A 4,817-nucleotide genomic window follows, 5' to 3' on the forward strand; every position below is an offset into this window, starting at 1 on the left:
AACAATCACATAACAAATTCAAAATGGGGGAGGTAACAACTCTAACAAAAAAGGCATTTTTATCCCCAAACTTCAGCCATAATAAAGCTCATAGTCAAATTGATGATAGCTAAAAGCAAACTAACAAACGCAAACAGCAACAACACTTGAGAACAACAAACATCAATGCATCATAGTTGAATGTAAGGTTATTTGTAAGGTTATTTGTGGGGTTGAATGTAAAGCATTATCAAAGGCAATAATGCAATAAGGCAATAATGCAACATATCGCTAGTGTGAATAGTAGTGAGACAAAGCATCCCTTCTTCGAAAATAAACGAAGGTACACATTATAGGAGTCACCAACTTAGTCCACCCTTGTCTATGCATTTTTCATGAAATTTTCTGAGAAAAATCAAAGCCATAAGAAGCTCTACACAAGGGCAGAAAAGCAAGCAGAGATAAAAGGATTTTCTTACAACACCATGATAACACATAAGAATTTGCAGCCATTCTAGCAGGTTAAAAGTAATCTATTCTAGCAGGTTGTGTTAGATCATTTTTCTGATGCGTTACATGGCTCAAATTAGTTGTTTGTATGGCTATTTTAGTGAATGTATGTGCTGCTATAAATATTAATCCGGTTTGTGTGGCTGTTATAGTGAATGTATGTGTAACTGTAGTTGCTCGTGGCTGGTGTTGCACTTTGCTGCTGCTGCTGCTGTTGTTGTTGTTGTTGCTGCACGATGTTTTGGTTCTGCTGCTGCTGATGTCTGCTCTTGATGCTCATTTTGCTCTGCTCCTGCTGATGTATCCTTCTGATGCTGATGTTGCTATGCCCCTGCTATTGTGGTTATGCTCCCATTGTAATTTTTTTTTCTTGTATGTTTTATTAAAGTGTAAAACATTATAGCTATTTATTAATGAAAATATCTGAGTTTTTATATGTGCAAGTCTTTGTATTTAATGGAAAAAATGCAAAACTTATTTTATTTTTTGGCGTAAAAGGCACTGGTTCAGAGGCAAAACGGGTACCCTTTACTTCACTTCCATTACTCATCACCAAAGTTTGAGAATCTATTATCAATTGAACACCTTATTAATTCCATTACTCATCACCAAAGTTTGAGAATCAATATCCAATATCAGAAATTTGATATCCAATACATAACTCACAAGTCACGCAACAACATATTGGTGCTATTATTCCATCATATGTTATAATTAGCTTTCCTCCAAAAAGTGGCTCTAAATGTTACTTAATTCAATCTTTACAGCAAGCTGCAGGGGAGCTTTACAGCAAGTAGTAGGGGAGCAGAGCAGACAAGTAGTATAAAAGCAGCAGGGGAGCAGGACAAGCAGTAGCAGGGGAGCAGGGCACACACACACACACACATCACAAGCAAGCATTCACACAAGCTCTAAATGTTACCTGATGTTTTGCCTTTCCTAAGAATTCGGATGCTTTGTTTAGAAGACCCGGAGATGCATGGTGGTGTTTCCAATGGGTGGGAGCGAATGAATCAGATTTAGAAATGGAGACTCAATGGATTCTCTTCAAAGTTCCTGAGCTTAAGTCCAGATCAGCTCAGCAGATAAAGATACAGCACATCACTTCATTATATCTCAAATCACTAAAGATTCATAATTTTCGTTGTCATACCCTTTTACCAGATGCAAAAAGAAAAGACACAACCAACACATGAAACTATTTTATTAGGAAAAATTGGAGTGACTTGATCTTTGTCAAGGAAGTTCCACTACAACCTTAATACAGTATGAAACTACAGGGTCTATGGACGCTCATTAAACAAACCAATACATTCTTGGAAAAGTAACATGAAGAAAAGATATAACATTCCTTAACATTGCCATTTCCAGTTAAAACTAGAAACTAACAAGATCAGACCGCCTAAAACTGACAGTAGAGTATGTCCCTCAACAAACCACAAGCCTGGACAATGCATATATTGGACATGATGAAATTGTATAACTTACAGAATTTGTCTATGCTATGCTTCCATAGTTGGTCTCCAATTTGGTAGAAGCTCTAACAAGGAAAATAAAATAAAAATTGAGCTTTAACAACAAGCTTACCTTGAGAAGGCCACTGGTTCAAATTGCAGATTTCATCATGAAGCGCGCCAATGTAGAAAGACTCCTTTGGGTAACCTGCAATCAAATAAGGTAAGTTGCTAAGTCATCAAAATTCCTTACAGTTTTGTACACAAAATAAGGTGATTCGACAATTAAAAGAGCAAATAGATAAGATGATGGATCAACAAAACCTTTGGTTTTTAAAGAAGTATCCAACTTCTCAGAATATAAAGCTGTATATCCCCTGAATTCCTTTCTAGCAAAAATTAAACAATCAAATCAGCTTCTCATATCAAAGTCAAAATTTTAAAACACAATAAGAATTATGATCATGACCTTATTCACAAATGAGCCAAGATAAACATATATCGGTATATCCTTCTTTATAATCCATTCAATTACAATAGCAAACTTTACTAGCAAAATAAGATATAGTAGCAACAAGCATGAAACAAAAATAACACGTACCAAAACATGCACTTACAAACAAAAACCTGAAGTCCTCAACCAAGCATGCATCAAATTGGCTTCGACAATTAGAAGCTTCTAAACCAGATAAATCTAGTCAGTAATCAACACTACAAACAACCAACTAAAATAAATCTGCTTTGGATCCTTAACATCAGGCAACAAAGGACCATTTCTAAAATAATCCGATGCTATTTGCTACCCTTTTCACTCCCAATATTCTTTTGTCCTGCCTGGGAAGATCAAAATGCTATGAATTAGCTCAGATAATTAACCAAACATAGATTTTTCCTCAAAAAAAAAAAAAAGTAACTAAACATAGATATTAAAGGACAGAAACGAGAGATTAAGGGATGAAGAAGAACAATCAGAGATAAAGGTGTAAGAATGCTAAGCAATTAGAACCCTAAATTAAAGTGAAATACCCACAAAGTATTTCTCAAAGAATTGCAATTAGACCCAAAATTGGGGAAAAAAAAAACATGAATTTCTAAGTCTGACCAAAATCAGCAACCAAACACGACATACAAAAAATCCCTAGATTCCAATACAATGGCTTTCTACTACTATAAAATAACTATAAATTCAATGCTATTTCACAACAATTAAATGTAACAAATTAATTCTGAACGGTATTATAGCACAAAATCCTGAAAATAGTCATTCACCTTGTACCAATTTCATCTATCAACATATATTAGCCACTCACTAATTCTATTCAATAGCCACTGACTTAACCTAACCACCAGGCATTTTCATATTCTAATACGATCAGAAAACCAAATGCCATCCAACCCATCAATTTCTTCTATCCCTAAAATCAACCTAACGAGACGTAATGTGATAATCCTCAAGTCAGCTAAGTTACATGCTACAAAAGTTTTTTAAAAAGCCATGCTTTCTAATCATGCATTCACAACAACAGATTCAATAACATGCATAATCAAGATTTATGTTAATCAATTCACGATATATCAACCGAAAAATAACCGTGCATACAAGCCTATATCTTTCCAAGATCACTGGTGGGAGTGACCAAAACACGAACACCTTTTCCAGCCATAGTCAAAATTCCGACAGTGTTCTCCGGATTAGACTACACGAAATCAATCAATAACATCAAAACCCATCAAGTAATATCCACAATTAACTACCAAATTCATGAAAAAAACACCATTGATAACAAATTCAACCCCCAAATTGTAAATTAGGTTTTAAAAGAAGTGAAGAGAGAGAAAGAAAACCTGAGTTTTAGCGCCGCAGATGAGATTAACAGCATTAGAAAGAGCTTGAAATCTGGTGGGCGAGTAATCACCATTACGCATCCACTCTGAATTATCGATGCAGATCATAGTCGCCTGAAAATTCCAATAAAAAAAGGGGGAATAAAAGAATGACAGTAAAATTGAAAACCCTAATTTTGAAATTGTTTTAGGAAGCAATTCAATATGAGATTGAGTAGAAGGCAAAACCTCAAGCACCATGATTGAGAATAGGAGAGAAAATCCAGAAATTGAAAGGTTGAAGAACAGGATTTCAGTGACGAAGGAGTTTTATTGATGAACAAGAACGAACATAAAATTTGTGTTGAGGTGCTGAGATCTAAGAGTTAGAGAGAGAGAGAGAGAGAGAAAGAGAGTTAAGCGTGTGGTACTTTGGGTATATTCGTGGGTATAAGCCGGTTTATGACATTTCTTTTTTTTTTTTCCTTTTTTTTTCCTTGGGTTGCTTTGAGTCATGTGCAAATCATACGAATTAGTCGACGCTTTTTCTTGTCAAGAACTAATTCGACACATAAAAGCGTCGAAAATAAGCGGGAATTTATTTTTACGTGGACACCCATACACTGCGTCGAACCAATAGCGTCCAAAAAATAAGGGATTTGTAGTAGTGTGGGTGAAGCATCGATTGTAATGGGAATTCCTCCAACTATGGCCTTTACCTGTTGGTGGAGAGATGAGGGGACGGACTTTACGTCATGAAGCCAAGGGCGTCCCAACAATAGATTGAACGAAGCTTTAATATATACTACTTGGAACGTAGTAGCGTGTTCTATCGCTCCCGCCGTTACATTCATAGTAATTTTACCATGAGCTTGACGATGAGTGTTGTCATAGGCTCTTATTCCTTGTGTTGACAGGGTTAGGTCTTCATCCCTTATGCCTAGAATTCTCGTAGTTCTAAGTGGACAGACATTAATGGCTGATCCATTGTCTACAAGAGTCATAGGGACGTTCATTCTCTTGCAAACCACTATGAGATTTAATGCCTTA

At 35.8% G+C, this 4,817-nt stretch overlaps 1 long non-coding RNA gene across 1 annotated transcript; it reads right to left on the minus strand.

The window, feature by feature from the left end:
* Positions 1–1,722: 1,722 nt before the first annotated feature.
* On the minus strand, positions 1,723–3,904 carry LOC145614387 (uncharacterized). Its single transcript, XR_014107099.1, has 4 exons — positions 3,789–3,904; positions 3,535–3,640; positions 2,268–2,332; positions 1,723–2,151 (listed from the first exon to the last, which is right to left on the minus strand). It is a non-coding gene; the product is annotated as an uncharacterized LOC145614387 (long non-coding RNA).
* Between the last annotated feature and the right edge of the window lie 913 nt (positions 3,905–4,817).

This window comes from Chenopodium album, chromosome 3, assembly GCF_948465745.1.
Source record: "Chenopodium album chromosome 3, dcCheAlbu1.1, whole genome shotgun sequence".
NCBI lineage: Eukaryota > Viridiplantae > Streptophyta > Magnoliopsida > Caryophyllales > Amaranthaceae > Chenopodium > Chenopodium album.